Genomic DNA, 21,093 nt, shown 5'->3' on the forward strand with positions numbered 1-21,093 from the left:
AGGCTGATGCAGAGAATTCACTTAGCTTCTCTGAAATTGCCTCGTCTTGCTTGAGTGCTTCTTTAACACCTCAATCATCTTATGGCTCCACTGATTGTTTGGCTGGCTTCCTGCTTTTGATGTACTGAAAAAATTTCTTGCTGTTAGTTTTTTGTCTTTTGCTAATGGCATTTCTTAACTTTTGAGTGCTTGACTTTTTAACCTTAACATTTTGTTAAAAGAGTAATTTTGTATTTAATTTCCTACATTTTTAAAAAGCAAAGTGAAAAAACAAAAACTCCATTCTGGGGAAACATACTGATCTCCATATGAATCATGGGTATGGTTGGGAATTTTATATCTATAGCACAGATCTCTGCAACTTGAGCTAACACAGTAACTAGTAGTAGTAGGCAGTTATGCTCTATGTGGATTCAATTTCAGATTCTGGAAGAGAGTGTTCTTTACTGGTTATAGACTCTTCTGCTTTGTCCTCTTAGATTGTCTCTGTGTTCCTCTGCTCCTAGCCCCTCCACAACTCCTGCCCTCATCACTCTCTGGTCCTATCCACCTGTCCACCACCACCCCAGCTTCTCTCCCTATCTTCCTCTTCTGCTACCCACCACCATTCCTGTACCTGTCCTCTCTGCTCCTATACTCCACCGCACCATATTCCTATCACTTCCACTTTACCTTGGTTCCCCCTTCTTCTGTTGCTCTTTTGCATTTGGGTCGGGTTGCTTCTCCTCCTCTTGGTGCCTAGGTTCCAGCAGGGAAACATAGAAAGTGCAGGTGACGGTTTCCCTACTCTCAGTTCTGATACCTGGTGCTTCAGTAGCCCCCAATAGCTATGAAGAACAGAAAAAGTCCTAGTCAGCCTTTGCAAACATGGAATGGGGCATGGTCAGTCCAGTCAGCACATAGGAGCCAGATGTGGGAGGATGGAGTATGCTCAGTGCAGATAGAAAATGTGAAGAATAATGCTGCCAGACTCCAACAAACCTCTACTGAGTATGTGCAACCTTCAATTTTGCAGAAACATATAACTTGGCCAAATTTGGTTGGATTTTCCCGGGAGCAGCCAAAAGCACCTCCTTGACACTAGCACCTTCCTTGCAAAATTTCAAGTCCCTGCACCAAAATATGGGAGACACTAGATCTTTTCTGTGAAATTATTATAAGAATTTTTTAACAAGGGAAAGCAATTTGCCCTTAACCTCATTCTTAGAAACAGCTGAACCATTTTAGCTCAAACTTTCCAAAAGTGTTTAGTCCAAAGCAGATACCCATCATGGAAAATTTCAGTCCAAAGAGTTTAAGTTTGGCAATGTTATAAACAATTGAAAACAGAGTCCTATAATGGAAAGTGTTAGGCACCTGTAAGTATACACATAGCTCCATGCTCCACCCATAAAAATAATAAACAACAAACAAACAAAAATACAGTAGCAGCGACTGTGAAATCAGATACAGAACTGTACAGTAGTATAGATTAGTATAGGGCTTTTAACAACTTTGGGTTAAACCATTTCTACTGATGCCAGTCAGTTACCTTGGAAAGAGGCAGACTTCTTCCTGCAGTCTCCAAGTATGCTAGATCTCTGATACCCCATCTGCCAGCAAGGCATCTATCTTCCAGACAGTGAAAGAAGGTAAGACAGGAACAATTATTTGCTCAAGTTTATTATTTTTTTGGATAGTAACTGCTGTGTTCTTGTTCAAATTAATATTGCCGGCTGTATACTCTGTAAATAACTGGAGTTGTCATTGTTAATGTATGAGACAGACTGGCAGTGGTGTTATAAAACACCAGAGAAGGTTCCATGGCAGTTGGAGACAGAAAACTGTCAGGAAGCCATGAAAGAAGCTGGTGTCAGAAAATCCTAAGGAAAAAGTTTGAGTAAAAATATTCCGTAACCCAACACACCTACTGCTGTTGCTACCCAAGTTTGTTAATTGTTTCGATAGCAGTAACAGCTAAATATCCCAAACATTAATAGGGATCCCACTGCATTTGGCACTGTAAACAGTGCAAAGACAGTACCTGCCCCAAAGAGCTTACAATTTGAGGTATGTCACCCAGTCCTACTCTTGCTATCACATGGAAGAGCGCATAAGCACCTTTTTCTACTGTTTTGTCATAAGAGACTCTAATGGTATAGCTCTCCTTAGACAGGACCTAAAGATGAAGAAGGAAAACGGAAAGAGTAAGGAAATCAGAGAGAGAATCTACTGCCACATAACTTTTAGAGTCATAGTAACTTTTTTAAAGACCAGTATTAAAAGGCTGCTGGTGATAGAGTCACTTAGTCTGATTTGAACTGTCCTGCAAGATCAACATTCCCATCAGCTGTAAAGAGCCCTATTTAGAGAGCTGCTGGGGTTGTGATAGACAAAATAAGTGGATTTTGTTGCCATTAGCTGATTTGTCCTCTAGCCCCAAAGTTTAATGCTTTACAAGTAGTTCATGTGTCTATATCCTCTCAGTTGACTTCTGCCCTTTCACTGTATAGCATAAATAGTGCCACAATGCAAGAATAGCTGGATGTGTCTACTGACATGATTCTCTTTGAAATAGTTAATATTGACATTTACATTCTCTTTATTCAGCTTCTGAATTAACACTTAATTGAGCCAAGTGAATATGTGTCACTTCTGAGTCACTGCTTCAGTTTCTCCACAGAACCAGTAAGACACTACTGTGAGGAGAACTATATAATTTAACCATAAAAGCTAGAAAATTAATTTTCTTGTTTTAACTTAAAGTGAAAATTTAATTTCTGTGCAAGCTGGTAAATCACCACCAAATTGCCAGTACTGTGTACTATTATATGCTTATTCAATCACATAGGCAGGAATATTTTTTTGTAAGTTTATAAACAGAATTGAGTGCAAACAAGTTACAAATAAACAACTGTTTATTTATGTATAGAGATATATAGGACCAGTCCAAGGAATCAACTATATTTTTCTTTTCCAGGTACAGTACTGTCTATATAGGGCCCTATCTCCACTTCCCTCTCCCAACTGTTGTAAACCATACCAATGGGCTGGTATAATTCTATAAATGATCTGTACTCCTGTTTAGCTTCTTCTCTAACCAAACACAGTTCTTGGTACAGCAAATCACTTAAAGTTTAATAATTATAACAGGGAACAGGAAAAGAAGAGAACTGATACGGGGAAGGGATACAAATGTTAGAACAGAGTTTGCATTCTCTTATCTAGCCTGTCACAATGACATTACAAAGAAAGGTCAAGCCACTAACAGGAAGAAAGGTACAACAAAATTTTACTTTTTGGATATTTCTGACAAAATTTGTTTCAGACCCCTGCTTTTACCTGATCAATAGAGAGAGGGAAACATACTTGGTAGGTTCTGTTAAACATTTTGTTCTGGAATGATAGAGGTTTGGACTTTTGGAAGCAAGTAATTTGGACTGGGGTGCTTTCAAGCACAAGCAAAGCAATTGGCTGCTTGAGCTTCTGTTTTTATTCAAATTCTATACTCTCAGACTGGCCCTTTTTCTTCATCTGGTTGTGGAATTAGAGCAGTGGTTTTCAACCTTTTTTCATTTGCGGATCCCAAATACAGTTCAAATGGAGGTGCAGACACCTTTGGAAATCTTGGACATAGTCTGCAGATCCCCAGGGGACCATAGACCACAGGTTGAAAACCACTGAACTAGAGATTGGGACATTTCATAGCTTGTTATGTCCGTCCAGCAAGTTAGGGCCCTACAAATAAGGCTAGCCCTTACCCTATGGAATATGAATCAAAGGACAGAGTGCAGAAGGTCCAGAACAAATGCAGTTTACTTCATGGTAGCAGAAATAAAAGAATTTTTTCATAGCTACCATGACCACATATGTATTATGTATAATCAATGCTGGTAATGTGTTGGATTTATAGAAAGAATAATAGTCTATGCCCTGAATGCTGGATTGTATTGTAGAACAGAGAGACAGATAAAACAAAATGAGTTTTTAGAAGTGATTTGAATGAGGAGACTGTAGGGTCTGCTCTATTGAAGTTGGGGTATCATTCTATGTAAGGGGCAACTTTGAAGAAGTCATGAAGGTGGGAGAGGAAACAAATAGAGCAGTGAGATTGTTGCCATGGATGTAGTGAAGGAGACTTGTAGTGTAGTGAAGTCAGGATAAGAAACTAAATAGGAGATTGAGAATAGTAGGGCCTTCAAGGAGAGGATGGTAAAGAGATAGATATACACAGAGCTGGGGGAAATAAGTGATTTCTCAGTTCAGTCAGCAAACTGAAAAATCAGAAAAAATATTTGGTTCAGTTCACAAAATATTTGGAATTTGTCAGAAAATCAGAAAAGTCTGTTTCAGGTTGTACGTATGTCTCCCCTCCCTCTGGTAATCATCCTCATCATACGGCTGTCAGCTGTTCTGAGGTGGGTTGCTCTCAACATTTCCTAGAGAAACTATTCCTCTTTGTATAAATACATATTTCATTGGCCCAAAGAGAGAGGCAGGAGATGTGGATTCAAATCCCTCCTCTGAATCTGGGAGATAAGATTTGAATCCACATTTCCTACCTCTGAGGTGAATGTCTTAATCACCAGGCAATGGAGTCATTCTCATTCTCTTGCTCTCTATCTCTTTGGCCCAATGAATATATATGTATTTATACAAAGTGGAACAACTTAAACAGGAGTGACTGAGAACAGAATAGCCTATCTTGGTGGTTAGGAGGGGGATATCCCTGCTATAGAATGGGGATTCATTCTTGCCTATGTCTCTAATATCCCAGGCAAGAGGCCTAACTGTTGGGCTAATGTTATAAGATGGTCAGACACACTCACGCTCACTCTCTTTTCTGAAAATGGCCCTGAAAATCTTTTTCTCAGTTGAAACTAATTAGATCAATTCACAATAGTTTCAGGTTTACTGAAACTGCATTTTTTGGGGGGAATAAACTATTCACCTGAAAACTTTTCCGAGCTGTATGTATACACACATCTTTGTCCTCTGAGTTCAGGGTTATTTCAGTAAGGAAAGAGTCCAGAGAATGATGTGGAAAAGTTGAATCAGTGTTCTTCCAGGTTCTCTCTGGGATACTGTTATTTTTTACAGTAAGTAGGAAAAGGGGCCAATTTTGCCTGTGACCATTATTACTGCTTTTTACTCTTATTTGCACTGAAGAGCCAGAACAAGAGAACGTGTACTGAATTCTGTTTCTTCATGTGCCTTTCTCTATCTAAGGTACTTATTTAGGATCATTGCCACAGTATCTGAAAACCTGGCAGTCTTTAAAGTATTTATTCTCAGAGTAGTCCTGTGAGGTAGGGAAGTACTATAATCCTCATTTTTACAGATGGAGAGCTGAGAGACAGCTCATGTTTATACTACAGGGACTATAGCAGCATAACCCTGTAATTTTAATAGAAATATAATGCAACATATGAGAATGTTCTGCAAAGCCTCATCACTGGCCTCAGTCAGTATGCACCTGGATTTGGCTGGTGTTTGGGTAACAGCAGCTCCTTGCTGCCTCCTGCAGCCTGTGTGGATAGGGCAGTACTGCTGATTATCACCACTCAGGGCAAGTATCCAATTTATGGTAGTTGGCTCATCGTTTTCTCTGAAGTTGTAGCATCAGGAGCTGTTTTCTGCCATAAATTAACTCCAGGGGTGGTGTTGGAGCAATGGGAGCAGAAAAATTGCTGCATGTATAGTAGGGTATGTGTGATTATTTTCCTCTTTTCAAACTTCAGTGTTTGAATGTTTTGAGTCACGTCCCTTTACAACAAGAAGAGGGGATGTTAGAATCAGAACGATCTCTGGAAGTTGGGAATAACAGCAGGGGCGCTGGAACAATTTTTATAGCGGGGATGCTGAACGCCATTGAACAAAACTGTAAACCCTGAATGTGATGAAAGCCGTGCATTCACCTGCTATTAATACATCAAGCCTGGAGGTGCGGTCACACTCCTAGCACTCAAGTTCTGGCACCCCTCTATGACAGTTGAGGAGGAATCAGCAGCTAACCCTCATGAAAAGAGGTGCTGTAAGGGCCCCCTCTGGAGGAAAATGAAAGGTACTGCTGTTGAGTTACCAAGCAGTAAGATGTAGCTAAGTAAACTAGCGGTGGGTGTTTTATTTTGTTTGTGTGTTAACCCCTACAAGAAAATTAACACTGGTAGAGGAGAGGAGAAAAAATAAAGGGATTTATTTAAAAGCGTTAACTTCTGAAATGACTTAGGCTTCCTCACAGCATCCACCTCACCATTTTTCAGTCTCCAAACATCTGTCCATAGCTGACAGGCATCCTGACATCAGATGGAGGGGATAAGTACCCTTCCCTGCTCCAGGAATGAGGAGCAAGAGATACACTTTATTGTAAACAGGGAATGGCAAGAAGATTCAAAAGTCAACAATTAAACTGGAGGGTCTACAACTGTTACACTTGTATGTAAATTTAAATTGCAGTTATGTATAGAGATTGATATATATCTAGCACTTCACACAACAATAAAGATAAATATAGATTGCCTGACCATAAAATCTTATAATCTAGGTAAAGACCACCACAATAGGAAGAGGACTGGGAAAAGGGGCAGGATAAAGAAAAGGAAAATAATCTTATGTGAAAGTAATCTTATCACATGGGAAATTTATTTTAATTATTATTGACATATCATATGTGTTCAGCTTGCAAGTAAAAATGATTTCCTGAACTGCGAGTGCAACAAATTTCCTCTGAGCCCTGAAAGTCTAGCTAGGTTCTTTACTTTTGGTAAATTATCACCAGCAATAAAGATTTGTCAGGCAAAACGTTGCCCTCTTTTATACCTGTGCGGTGCTGTTTTTGTTTTCAAGAATGGTGGAACAGGCATAACTCAGGGCAGACAGAGTTGAAAAGATGTAAAAAAGGCCAGGATTTGGCCTGGCCCTGGCAACTGGATTAAACTAACAATTCTGGCAATGAAGGATCCAGTTTACTCTTGTAGGCTTTATTTAGACTATAATAAAAGAAAATTTTGTTAGCTAGTATATTTTAATATATTTTAAAACTTCAGTGAAGATCACACATATTGTATTTTAATGTGTTAGATAGCTGAGGAGAGTCCTAGGAAACCTGTCTACACTAGGGTAACGTTAACTAATGTCAAAAAACCTTTATTTTTAGTCTAGACAAAGCCCTTTGTATTAGCAGACTTGTTGAGTGAAGTGTTGTCCCTTTTTTAAAAAAAACATAACTGCAGTTTAAACTTGTTAGTTTTGTCTTCTGATATTCTGGCTCTCCTCTTTCATAGTGTTTACCTGGGAGATGGAACTATACACCACATTTGTTCTCACTTTCCTTCCAGTCAAGTGATGCACTCATTGGAGCTGCTCAGCTCTCCTTGTCTCTCCCTCCCCAGATTAAACACATTTATTCATGACTGCTCTATGATAAGTAGTTTATAATTCCTGCTAATTTTAGGAAATATTTCTTTTGCACGGTGGAATAGACTGTATCTCTCTCTCCCATCTGTCACATTGATTGTACAGTTCTCTCTGCATTGTCCTTCTGTTTCCACCTGGCAGTTGTATATTGATGGATTAAAGTAATAGAATCATAGGGTTGGAAGGGACCTCAGGAGACCATCTAGTCCAACCCCCTGCTCAAAGCAGGACCAATCCCCAATTTTTGCCCTAGATACCAAATGGCCCCTTCAAGGATTGAACTCACAACCCTGGGTTTAGCAGGCCAATGCTCAAACCACTGAGGTATCCCCCCCCCCCTTGCATATGATCCTTGCTTTCTGTCTTTGGTGAGTTTCAGAGTAGCAGCGGTATTAGTCTGTATTCGCAAAAAGAAAAGGAGTACTAGTGGCACTTTAGAGACTAACCAATTTAGTCTCTAAGGTGCCACTAGTACTCCTTTTCTTTTTGTATTTGGTGAGAGTCCAAGTCACTATAGTGAGGTATTCTGCTAGTTCAAGAATTCCGTGCTAGGATCTGTAATAGTTTAGCTTGTTGCTTTTCCTCGTGATTCATAGTCTGGTGTCCTAGCTGTTGGGCTATCATCTTCTTTGCTTTTTCGTTAGGGGATGGGTGTATCGCTTCCCTTGCGGGAAGTTAGCGTTATTGCGCCCAGGCAATGAATACGTATTATAGAGCTGGATCACGCTTTCGTTCGGGTTTACTTTTTAGCCCTCTAGTGCTTGGCAGGGGGAAGCAGGGTTTGCTGTGAGGGCAGCAGGAGTTTAGTTTTCTGTACGTTGCTTAGGTGGGGGGAATCCGAGCCGGCTCTGCTCCGCAGCCTTTATGGCTGAGTTGCTCTGCAGCCGCCGGCGCTGGTTTGCACAGCGATATGCGGGGTCTCACCCCTTGGAGGGGGTAAGTGCCCGGCTGTGGAAGTTGCTCCTGTGTGAGTCTGGATCGCTCTCCCTCCGGCTGCCCGCGCCTGTGAGGGGCTCTGCCCGCGCCGGCCGGCAGGGGGCGCTGCTGCTCCGCCCTGCTGCCCGCTCGCCTCTCTCGGCGGTTCCATTGGAACAGCCGGAGACAACTTGGCGCCATTTTGAAGCCGACAGGCAGAGCGGGGCGAGCTGCGGAAGGGGAGGCGGCTAGAGGCGATTGGCTGCGGCTACGGCGGCGGCTCCTCTCCGAGCCCAGAGCAGCGGCAGCGCGGAGCGGACCCGCCTGGCAGCAAGGAAAGGCGGCGGCTGCTGCAGGGGAGGTAAGGAGCCCGGCAACGCGGCCGTGCGCCCCCAACCGCCCCCCACGCTGTTCCATTTTCCTTTCTCCCCCGCTGCAGTCGGGCCGGAGCGGCGCCAGCCCGGACCATGCTGCACGGCCAGTGTGTGGGGGCGCCCCCCCCGCTAGTTGCTCCCCTCCCCCCGCCGCCGCCCCTGCGCGATCTCCAGCCTCTACACACTAAACTTGGCGCCCCCTCCCCTTCTTGGCTGGGGGGGGGGTCGCAGCGAGGGGGTGACCTTGGCGGGGCTTTGCTCCCTCCCCCGGAGTTGGTGGCTGGTGCTGTGGGTCGTCCCCCGCCCATTCCCCCGTGGCCTGGGCTCTTGCTGTGTCCCTGGCGGACGGCGTCGCTCCCTCAATGTGCTGCTGGCTGGTGGCTCCTTGTGGCGGAGCCGTGCCGAGGGGGTTAACAATTGTGATTCCCCTGGCGCTGGCTGTCCCCTCGCTGCCCCGGGCAGCTGGCCTAGCCCCCGCTTAGCGGCACCCGGGGTTCCCGCAGCCCCTTCGTCCTGCTGCTGCTCGAGGTCGAGAAGGGGGGAAAAGACCGCATCTCACTCGCTTCAGTACTCTCCACTCCCCAGTGATCGGAGGCTGCTCAGCTAGCGGGAGATGGTGACTGAGGACGACCTGGATTTGCCGGGTCACTATTTGCAGCAAGCTCGTTCCCTCATGTTGTCTTTTTTTTTAACCACGTTCTGTTGCGGGGGGGGATAGATCTGAAATTTTACACTTGAATTACCAGGTGAAGGACATTTTGTGTTTAAAATATGTATTATTTGAGTCTCTGGTCGAGGAATCTAAGGCTGTAACTTCATGCTGCTGCAAATAACTCCCTATCTGTTCTTCAAAACAAATCAACAATAAATGATGGTGTACAAACCTGAAAATTCAACTGCAGTAGCTGAGCTCTTACAGGACAGGATTTTACTCTAAAAGAAATAATGAGATTCCGAGTTGCATGGGTTTTGACTTTTAAATAGTTACCTATTGATAACTATTTCTTGTTGAGTGTTATATTAACTCTGGTTTAACACAGTTACTGAAAGCCACGCAATTCTTTATTTGATTTCAACACTTTATGAAGAGTTGGGGAGGCACTTTTGCCAAGTTCAGTGTCTCTTTATTAACTGTGAAATAGATAACAAACAAGGTAGAAAATTTTAAACATTGAGGATATTTAAAGTGGAATACATCTCAAATCATAGAATATCAGGGTTGGAAGGGACCTCAGGAGGTCGTCTAGTCCAACCCCCTGCTCAAAGCAGGACCAATCCCCAATTTTTGCCCCAGATCCCTAAATGGCCCCTCAAGGATTGAACTCACAACCCTGGGTTTAGCAGGCCAATGCTCAAACCACTGAGCTAACCCTCCCCTCAATCTTTGACTTCAGGGGGGTATGCAGTGACATACATTTTCACATTCCCTCCCTCCAAACCAATTAAGTTATAGTCTTCTTCCTGAAAACAGCAGGTTCTAATCTATCTGATCAAAATTGGTATAGTGCATTTCATGTGTAAAATGCTATACAAGTTCTGTGTATTTTGTTTTAAATTACTGTGGAGAATAGTTGAAAAACCTTTAATTTTTTTTTTTTTTGAACAGCACTAATTGTGCTTAGCTAATCAAGGTAGAATTGAATTAGGAGTTGAAGTAGAATTAGGAAAAGCTATTTCACTAGGAGGGTGGTGAAGCACTGGAATAGGTTACCTAGGGAGGTCGTGGAATCTCCATCCTTAGAAGTTTTTAAGGCCTGGCTTGACAAAGCCTTGGCTGGGATGGTTTAGTTGTGGTTGGCCCTGCTTTGAGCAGAGGGTTGGACTAGATGACCTCCTGAGGTCTCTTCCAACCCTAATCTTTGATTCTGTGAAACATCTGAATATATATTATGCACAAACCACCTAAAAAAATGTATGGTTGTGTTAGAGAATCAAGAAATGATGTGCTCTTTTTGACTGTAATGTGCCACGTGCTCACCACGTACATCTGAAAGCATGTGCAGGAGAAAACAATCGTAGTTAGCCCTACACCTTGTGCCTAAGTATTCAACCTATTTTCCCTTGTGCCCATGTTTCTTATTCTTATAGGTCAACGGTAATATCTAATACTTCATTTACACTTTTTACTAGTATACCAGTTGGTTGGTATACCAAACTGTAGTTCTGTGTGTCTTGTCTGAGAAGAAGCTGGATAAACTAAAGTTGTGGAAGTGTGAATGTCAGACTTATGTAGGAAGTTCACATGCTAAAACGCATTTTGAAAAAGTCAGTCTTCAAAGTAGAGATTTAAGTTGGACAGCTAGGACAAATCATTAAAGTTGAAATAAAAAAAATGTAAATTTCAACAATTGTCAATGTTTTGAAAAGGAAAGTTGTAAAGGTGTAATCCTTTATTACTCTTGTCTCTCTCACGTGTACATATTTTCTAGAGGCAGTGCTGCATGTCTGTGACTGATAGGAGGTTTTTCTGGTGGTATATATTTTTTGTGTCTCACTCTTGTTTTATCTTTGTTTTTCTCTTCTTTCTCTGGTCTCCCTTTCTCTGTCCTATTTTTATTTGTTGAGCACTGATATTGTACTTCATGCTGTACAAGAGTATAAAAAAACATTTATAGCCTAGTTGAGACAGGAGCACAATTTATACATAGTAAAATGATTATAATGTAAAAGTGTTGAAGTCTAATAGTGATAATAATTGAAAGGCTTCTTGGAGGAAGTGTTTTCTGAGGTTGGATTTGGAGGAGACAATATACTCCTTTTGTGCAGCAAGTGGAATATTTTCAATGGGACAACTTGGAAGAAGGCATGAAGATGAGTGGAAGGAGGATCCAAAGTGGGAGATTAGAAGGGTGATTTTTAGGTATAGGAAAAGAAGGGTAGGAAAAATGAGAGCAAATTCATAATCTCCTCTTTATTCGCCCTCCTCGATGCTATTCAGCCCCAATTCTTTGCTAGGCTTTCCTTCCTTTATTGTCTCTTTTCCTTCAGGTTTCAGAGTAGCAGCCGTGTTAGTCTATATTTGCAAAAAGAAAAGGAGTACTTGTGGCACCTTAGAGACTAACCAATTTATTTGAGCATAAGCTTTCGTGAGCTACAGCTCACTTCATCGGATGCATTCTTTTCCTGCAGACATCCTTTGCCTCCTCCAGAGTAGTTCTAAATTACTGTCTAGTGGCAGTTATAGTGTGTAGCGCTTTGTGCTGATATGACAGTTCATCATCCTTTCATAGGTTTGTAAAAATAATGCAGTGTCTGTGTATGCAATCATATAACCAAAAAAAACCCGAGAAAGAGTGAGAATTTTGAGAGAATTATTTTAAAATCAGTCCTGAACTGTGGCTGATGTGTGAAAAATTCTGAAAATTCATTGTGTATTAAAAAGGTTATTAAGCAGCCTGGTCCTCCTCTGTGAGAGTAGTGGGGAGTGCGTTAGGTTGCCTTATTTTATGGACAGTGCTTGAGTGGCATTGACAGTTTCTGGAGGGAATTGTGCAGACATCAGCAGGAGAAGAATTGCCAGAACAGAGGGCCTTTAAGAATGGACTCTCTCCTCTTCCCTGCCTCCAAACACACCTGGAAAAGCAAAACCATTTATATTTGTGTGTATATGTGAAGATAAAGGTGTATCTTTATTAACCCTCTGTCAGTGAAATTATCGGTTAAATGTTGGTCTCAGAGGAAATTTGATTTTCTGTTTAGTTTTTAGATATAGTAGAGTATGCTTAATTCATTTTAAACAAAGTATTGATACAAACAGTAAAGGAGTTTGAGCGTGAGATAAACAATGCAATCCCTCGCTAGCAAGAACAAATGTGTGTATATGATTTATACAGGTAGCTATTCTAAAGTTCTAAAAGATTTCACAATAAAAATAAAATGTACACAATTCATACAAAAACTTAATCTAAAGTAACTCCTGTTATGTAATGTAATAAACAGGGAATCAATGCAAAAGCATAAAGAACTCAGCCTTCTTAAAGAACACCAATCTCTTCCCTCACTCCTCCTACCACAGATTGCCTCTTCAATCCCACTCCAAAGCATGAGAAAATAGGTAGGCCTTGAAGCATGTCCTGAAAGTCAAGAGTTGTGGTGTTCTGGAAATGGGGGGGGGGGGGGGTGAAGTAGTGAATTCCGGAGTTGGGGGCCTTTGGTGGGGCATGTCCTGCCAGCAGCCCCCTTGCTTTTAAATTGAACGTGTTCCAGCTCTAGTGCCTTAGCTGATTGTAACTTTGGTGTAGTTTTTGTGAGAGATGGTAAAACAGCAACTCCCCATCAAAATTAGATGGGTTATGTTGGTGTTAAATGTGTTTTTATTTTATTTTATCTGAGATTTTCTAATGCAGACTTCTGAATCAGAGTGGTCTTCCATCGGGATCACTAGGACTATTGACAGACAAGGGTCAGTGTTAACATAACCGATACAGAATTGGGGCCGTAAGCAGTACCTGAGAATGCAGTCTTTTGGTGTTTGTGGATTAAGTAAACATAGAAAAAAATTGTCAGTTCCAAGAGATGAAACTGGTTCACTAAGTAGTTTAATGTCTTATAAACATTGTAAATAGTATGTGTGACAGAGATTGAGGCATAGAGTAGACATTTTTTACAGTAAACTGTATTTTATTGTCACGGAAATGATACATATCTATCCCTCATAAAGACTTTTTTTTGGTGATGTCAGCTCTTCCCACTAAAGTGTGGTGTTCTGCCTAACTTTAATAGAAACCGTGAAATGGAAGAAAAGGATAAAACCTCCTGGGTTTCCTTTCATTCTATCAGAATTTTTAAATGAAATTGAGTCCTTCAAGCAGGAAAATATAAATTTTGTGTGTGTGTGTGTGTGTTGCTCTCAACTTTGTTTTAATTTACACTCTCCTCCCTTTTATTGCAGGTCTCGTAAGATATGCAGTTGTCAATGCGGTGGGGGTGGGGATTGGATGTGTGCCACTCTGTGCAGATCTAAGAATCTGATGACCTATCTTTAGAAGTTAGAAATAAGTAGTCAACTGCTTGGAGAAACTCTTCAGTCCTACTGCAGATTTTCCTCAAGAGTGCCATTTTTTTTTACATGTGTGCCACATCTGCTGATGCACTTCTTGATGAACTTCTTAATGAAAAAATAAACACAAGTGTCCTTAAAGTCCAGAACCCAGATCATCCTTCTTTTAATCCCCCAGTGCTCTAGTTGCCTAAATTATCACTCATACCTTTCCATGTAAAGAGGACTAGACCCTCACTAGTGAACTAAAAGCCTAGTTATCACTGGCTTTGGAAGGGCAACTATTGAATGGGCTCCTCTCCCATTGTACTAAGAGTTAGCGTAGTCTGTTGCTTTCAAAGCAGTTCCAGCCTTTGCTTCTCAGTCAGTCAAACCCAGTTTATTCTTTTGGAGATGACTATAATACAGTTAAGCCTGATATCAATTTCTGAGATAAGTTAAACTAGAAAAGAAAAAAATTGACACTTAATTGTTCAAAAATTGAGAGATTTCAACTCTTGTGGCACTAAGTGGATGCAAGTCATGTAATTTGTAGGGAGTGTCCAAACATTTCTTTAAATATACAAACTTTCCATGTCCAGTTCTAAAACCCCTTTGAATTTAACTTGTTTGCTTTACTTTTCTTAGCCGTGGTCTACACTACAAACTTATGTCGGTATAACTACGTTGCTCAGGAGTGTGGAGAAAACAACTGAGTGATGCAGTTATACGGACCTACCTCCTGATATAGAGAGTGTCATATCGATCTATGCTCTCCTGTCAGTGTAGGTAGCGTCTTCACTAAGCACTATCGCGGCGCAGCTGCATCACTGTAAGTATAGACATGCCCTTAGTGTCTATAGACTGCTTCTGTATATATTTTCGTGGATATTGCAAATAAAGAACTTTATTTACCATAGATTTGGCAAAGTGCATCCCATGCAACTCCATTTTGATAAAAACAAAATGGGCAGAAATTGTAAGTTGACAATATGGGGCAAAAGTGCATGTTGTGGAAGAAACTTTGTTTTAAGCATCCTAGTGAACTTTGTGAAACAAGCAGAAGTTTTTCTGTGGTTTGATTGATTTTTTTTTTTTTTTTTTTTTTTGATTTTATGTTAAGCATATCTGTTATGTGACAATGTGAAGATTTTAGGTGGCTTAGGGTGGATTGATTTAAATCAAGGTGATTTAAATAATGATTCAAATGACCAAGTGGAAAGGCCCAATTTAAATCAGTTTTTCTCTTTGTACTTCAGTTTTTTCTAAAGAAAGGTGTTTTCACATTGGTTGACATAACCATTAAAATGTTGATTAATTTACATTAGATTTGGTACATCTCTTTTCCGCCTATGAGGGTACACTATAACTATTTAAGCAATTATATAGCTTAATATTTTCATATTAATTGTATATTTCTAAAAAGAAAGGAGTACTTGTGGCACCTTAGAGACTAACAAATTTATTTGAGCATAAGCTTTCATGAGCTACAGCTCACTTCAAGCTTATGCTCAAATAAATTTGTTAGTCTCTAAGGTGCCACAAGTACTCCTTTTTCTTTTTGCGAATACAGACTAACACAGCTGCTTCTCTGAAACCTGTATACTTGTAGTACGTTAGAAAATGATGAATGATATATTGCTTATTTACTAGATAATTAACCCTCTGCTCATGATTTGTGTCAAGCTACATTAGAACAGTAACTGGAGTTTAATTAAACACACAACAGCATATCAAATTTATTTTTATTAAATCAAAACAAGCTCACAATACAGTACATGACCTGCTTTTCCATATTCATAAAGCTTGACCTCACAAGTTAAATGTTTTTTATATAGAAAAGTGATAGACACTTTAATTAAGCATATTTATTTTTAATTTAAATGTTTTGACAGATTATAATAAATTTAGGCCTTAACTTATTTTGTATTAAATTCAGATGTAATTTTAAGTAGGTTTATTTTTAAAAAGAACCATATTATAATTTAAATAAAAGATCTGATTTAAATAAAATGCTTTTTTTGACTTTTGACTTTTTTATTCACTGATACACAATCATGATTTTGCTCTTAGCACCCTGCAAGACATTGGTAATTATTTTACTGGTTGAGATGAGTGTGAAGCTTTCTGATGGCTAAGCATTTAGGGACCTTGTTTTCCTGTGTATAGGAGTAATCTATAAAGTAATTTAAAGAGAATAAATTTTGCCAGCATCCATTTTTGGAATTCCTTTATGGGGTCTGATTTGTGCGCTTCTCCTATTGCTTAATTTGAAGAGGCAAAGGGCTTTTGGATGGATTGCCCTTTTTTCCATTCCGGTGCCTGGTACTTGTACTGTTACCTGTGGATTCCCTCCCGTCTGGGCAGCTTTTACAATGTGTTGGGGAACTAATATAAGCTAATACGTGAGATTTATTAATATGTGGTGCTATATTACTGGCTGGGGGTAGAAGGGGGAATTTGGAGGGCCCCAGATAACCACTTTTTTACCCCAGCACAAACTTTTCACCTCTAGTTGAGCTGAAATCCTCTGGCATCCCCTCACGGTTTTGGTGGAATTAGGTTGAAGGAGTCAGCAGGTCAGAGGTGTATTGTTCTTTATGAGCACTTGTGGCACCTTAGAGACTAACCAATTTATTTGAGCATAAGCTTTTGTGAGCTACAGCTCACTTCATCGGATGCATACTGTGGAAAGTGTAGAAGATCTTTTTATATGCACACAAAGCATGAAAAAATACCTCCCCCCACCCCACTCTCCTGCTGGTAATAGCTTATCTAAAGTGATCACTCTTCTTACAATGTGTATGATTATCAAGTTGGGCCATTTCCAGCACAAATCCAGGTTTTCTCACCCCCCCCCCCCCCCCCCCACACACACACAAACCCACTCTCCTGCTGGTAATAGCTTATCTAAAGTGACCACTCTCCTCACAATGTGCATGACAATCAAGGTGGGCCATTTCCAGCACAAATCCAGGGTTTAACAAGAACGTCTTGGGGGGGGGGGGGGGGGTAGAAAAAACAAGGGGAAATAGGTTACCTTGCATAATGACTTAGCCACTCCCAGTCTCTATTCAAGCCTAAGTTAATTGTATCCAATTTGCAAATGAATTCCAATTCAACAGTTTCTCGCCGGAGTCTGGTTTTGAAGTTTTTCTGTTGTAATATCACAACTTTCATGTCTGTAATCGCGTGACCAGAGAGATTGAAGTGTTCTCCAAGTGGTTTATGAATGTTATAATTCTTGACATCTGATTTGTGTCCAAGTCATTATGCAAGGTAACCTATTTCCCTTGTTTTTTTCTACCCCCCCCCCCCCCCGACGTTCTTGTTAAACCCTGGATTTGTGCTGGAAATGGCCCACCTTGATTGTCATGCACATTGTGAGGAGAGTGGTCACTTTAGATAAGCTATTACCAGCAGGAGAGTGGGGTGGGGGGAGGTATTTTTTCATGCTTTGTGTGTATATAAAAAGATCTTCTACACTTTCCACAGTATGCATCTGATGAAGTGAGCTGTAGCTCACGAAAGCTTATGCTCAAATAAATTGGTTAGTCTCTAAGGTGCCACAAGTACTCCTTTTCTTTTTGCGAATGCAGACTAACACGGCTGTTACTCTGAAACCTGTTCTTTATGAGGTGCAGGTTGCCCGATGCAGTTGGGACCATGTGTATCTTACAGTGTGTATCCTATTAGTGTTTATGTAGTTAAGGTTGAAGAGATCTAATTTTAAGTTACATGTTTTCATGCTCATATAATTTACTGAAAAAATTACCTGTTTGCTTGAAGTTCATGTATGTTCTCAATCCTTTTTTTTAAAGCTTGGTAGAATTCTGTTTGGCTGTTTTTGAGCATTCAAAGCATTTTTACATGTGTTTTTTCAAACAGAATTTTTGGAAGTACTATGTGTAATCATATAAACTCGTATGGCTTTATAAAAGCACCTTTAAACTAAGTTCGTGGTTCTCATAGGCTCATTAGTCTTAAGGAGGTATGTGAAACAGGATGAGGTAATCTCTTTTTGCTTACAAAACTCTACCTGCTGATCATGGCTAAGGAGGTGACAAATTGTGGCTGTCCTTCCTCTTCACTTACTAACTTGCCCGTTCCTTGCCCTAAATACTGATTGCCCCCCCCCCCACCCCGTTAAAAAAAAAAAAGGTAAACAAAAAATGACAACATTTAACCGATAGAGCTGTGCTGAGTTTTCACCTTACTAATTTTTATGTTATATTGCATTTGTCAACCTTTTGTCTGTGTCATCAGGGCAGGGATTGTGCTTTCCTCTGTGTCTTTGTCTGTATGCATACAACTTGTATTGGTTTAATTAAAATTGTTTTTTAAATTTATTTAGCAACATTAAGCTAAATTGCTATTTTTTACCCCAGCTGCGTAAGTAAGTTTTTATTTGTACAGTGCCTAGTAAAATGACTGTAGTAATTGGGGGTCTTTAGGTATGCATATATAAATTAATAAAAATTGAGACGTGCCTTAGATATATTTGAAGAAAAATAAGCAAATTAGAAAACATAGTAGTGTATGATATATGTATGTTATTTTCTATTCTTAACAACTTAGGAAGGTGCAAGATTTTAATAAGCATAGGAGTACAAGTATTTTGGGCATCGTACAATTAAATAAAAGTTTAGGCATAAGATGAACCAGATTAGTTTTACCTGAGTGGCATATTTTAATCAGTGTCATTTTTTTAAAAGCATCATACTGTCCTCTTAAACATCCCTTGACTGCTGGCATCTCTGCCAGACACCTCCAGTCATGCATGCCACCATCCCAGATGTTTATCTGGATGTGTTCAATTGTACGTTCAATTGAAATTTTATATGCTCTCACCTATATGGCCAGAGGGCATTGCACTCACTATAGAAAAAATGAAAAATTTGAAGCTAGTCATTCTGAGGTGCCAGGTTAACTGGCCCCTTTCCAATGGTACCTTATTACTCAAGTAATGCTTCTAAAGCCTAGATTTTTGTTTGTGGAGTTGGAGGAGAGATCAATATTCAAGAACTAGCTTGGGTCCTGCAATTTAAAATTTTTAGTTTTTCTTCTCCACCTCTCCTAGATTTTTTTTGCACTTCTTTGCTCTCATCCCTTTTTAGCAGATTTACCCTTCCCTTATGTGGGAGGATGGAGGAGTTTCTGGGATCTCAGTGTTCCCTTTCCTTCTAGTCTATGCCAATGCATGTCTCTCTGGTGTTTAGGATAGGAGTTTTAAAGCTTTCTTATTTTTGGTACCCTGTTTGTTAACTTTACTAACACCATTATTGCTAAATCTTGGTGTTAGGGTTTGGTTGTGCTGGTGTGCCCTGACCAAGGAAGGAAGGAAAAAGCAAAATGTTAAAATGAATTTTTACTCACTCCTGTATTTTACATAATCTCCCTTACTCCATAGACCTGAAGAAGAGTTCTGTGTAAGCTTGAAAGTTTGTCTTTCACTAACAGATGCTGGTCCAATGAAAGCTATTACTTCAACCACCTTGTCTCTTTTATTCCCTCTCATTTGTTTAGGGATTTTAAAGGGGGAAAATTCTTGTTTGAGTTTCTCAAATAGTAATAAATGTCTTGAGGAATTTTAGGTGGTAGCTCTCAATTCTTATGTTCTGTTATTAAAGACTGATTCTGTTTCCTAAAAGACCAGTCAAGATGTACACACAAATGGAGAGAAGATTTATTTTATAGTAGTATCAAGAGTCTATTATTGTACTAGTTAGTGTAAAAACATAGAAAGCTCTCAGTTCACTGACACACTGAGTAAATTGCCATGCTCCCCAGAGAAAAAAATCCCCCAAAGGGAAGGCAACTTTGTCCTCTCAGACTCAACCAATCAGCACAAAATCCTTGGTAGTGCATTAACTGGCATTTCCTCTGGTCTGTTACTCAAGCAATTTTTAAAATTACCCAAAGCCTTGAAAACCCCTAATTAGCAAGTTTTTCTGAACTTAGTTTACAAATTCATTTGGTTCTGTTTTATACTTTATTTTAAAAATTTCCCATTATAGATTTAAAACAACATCCTGGCACCTATTGTCCACTTTGGACAGTTTAAAATTTCAGCCCAGGATGGGATTTAACACATCTTCCCTTTGTACCCTTTCATTGTTGTTCTTTTTCAACTAGTTGGGCTGTTAAAGTGATGGTTAAGCAATTTCTCCTCCCCAGGGACAGTTCAGAGGATCAAATCTGATTGCCATCTGAGGTCTGCTGTCAGTAGATTACAAGTACTAGGCAGTCTTCTCCTTTCTATTTGTATGTTACCTTCTCAGCTTCAGTTATTTCCCTCACTATTTTTCTTTTCCAAGTTTTATTTTGTCCTTTACTTCAGATTTTTTTCCTTTCCTGTGGTCTCAAACCTGATAGTACTATTGTGTATAATACTAAATGTGTACTTAAGCACTACAAAGATTGGCCTTCAAAGAAGTGACATGCAGAATAATGTAGAAATGTCTGAGACTTGTATATTGAAACAAAGATTGTGCCTGTGTTTAACTCATTAAAAGGACATCATTATGCACTATTTTCAGTTGATATGTAAAGAAAAGGGTGATATTTCAAGGCTGGAAAAAGTGGCAAACAACAGTTGTGCTCCACTCTTCACTGCAGCCCAAAATAGTTTGCCTGACTGCATAGGGAGGATTATGCCTTTGGTTTCAAGTTTATAGCTGTCGTCTTTTTGGATTGTGATGTTTTTGGTTGACACAGAAGCATGTGTGGTGTTCCCTTCACCTTTCGTCCATTTTACCAGAAACTGAAAGATTTTGAGAGACAGGGATGAATTTTCTGTGAGAGACTGTTGGCTAAGGCAGTTGTCCTTATTGCAGAATCAAGTTCCAAAAGATTAGTATTAATGTTCCAGCCCTTGGTTCTACTTTGCTTGCTGCCCGTCTAAAACTCTAACATTGTCTGACTGTATCAGGACTTTGCATTCCCAAGAATGGAAGGTTTGAAGTTTTTGTAGTGTTCTTCTGCCTTCTCAAGGATACTGATCAGTGGTCTGGCTTGAGCGTATTTGTGTTAGCTAGGCTAGCTGCGGTGTTTAGGTGGGCACCTAACCTGATTAGAATCTGGTATGATGAAAATTCATTCTGGATCTGATAGTTCTCTGCTTTTCTTGAAAATGATGATCTCTCTGATACAGGGTTAGGGAGTGAAGAGTTTTTAAAGGGGGTGAATTCTGGTGCAGTTTTATTGGACTGTGTTTTAGGAGTAATTATTTCTGAGGTGTTGCCCAGTTGAACTTTTCAGGAGAGGACATTGCAGAATTCAGATGGCCTTCTCTTCTCCACTCCTTCTCCCCCATTTCCACCTTCAGCCAAAGAGATGGATTGTGAATATATTAATCAGAGAAGTTAGATGGCACCAGGGCACATCCAAATAGATGAGCATCTCTTTCATTTGATTGGTTTAATTAACTTG

At 40.1% G+C, this 21,093-nt stretch overlaps 1 protein-coding gene across 3 annotated transcripts in view; it reads left to right on the forward strand.

The window, feature by feature from the left end:
* The first annotated feature begins 8,127 nt into the window (after positions 1-8,127).
* PDS5B (PDS5 cohesin associated factor B) overlaps positions 8,128-21,093 on the forward strand; it is a 259,687-nt gene continuing 246,721 nt past the window's right edge. For 2 of the 3 annotated variants that reach the window (XM_037892184.2, XM_043531708.1), the window contains exon 1: positions 8,206-8,671. The gene's annotated coding sequence lies outside the window, so the exon portion shown is untranslated. Of the gene's footprint in view, positions 8,672-21,093 lie in introns of all 3 variants that reach the window. The other variant, XM_037892188.2, reaches the window with a different exon arrangement.

This window comes from Chelonia mydas, chromosome 1 (assembly GCF_015237465.2).
Source record: "Chelonia mydas isolate rCheMyd1 chromosome 1, rCheMyd1.pri.v2, whole genome shotgun sequence".
Lineage (NCBI taxonomy): Eukaryota > Metazoa > Chordata > Testudines > Cheloniidae > Chelonia > Chelonia mydas.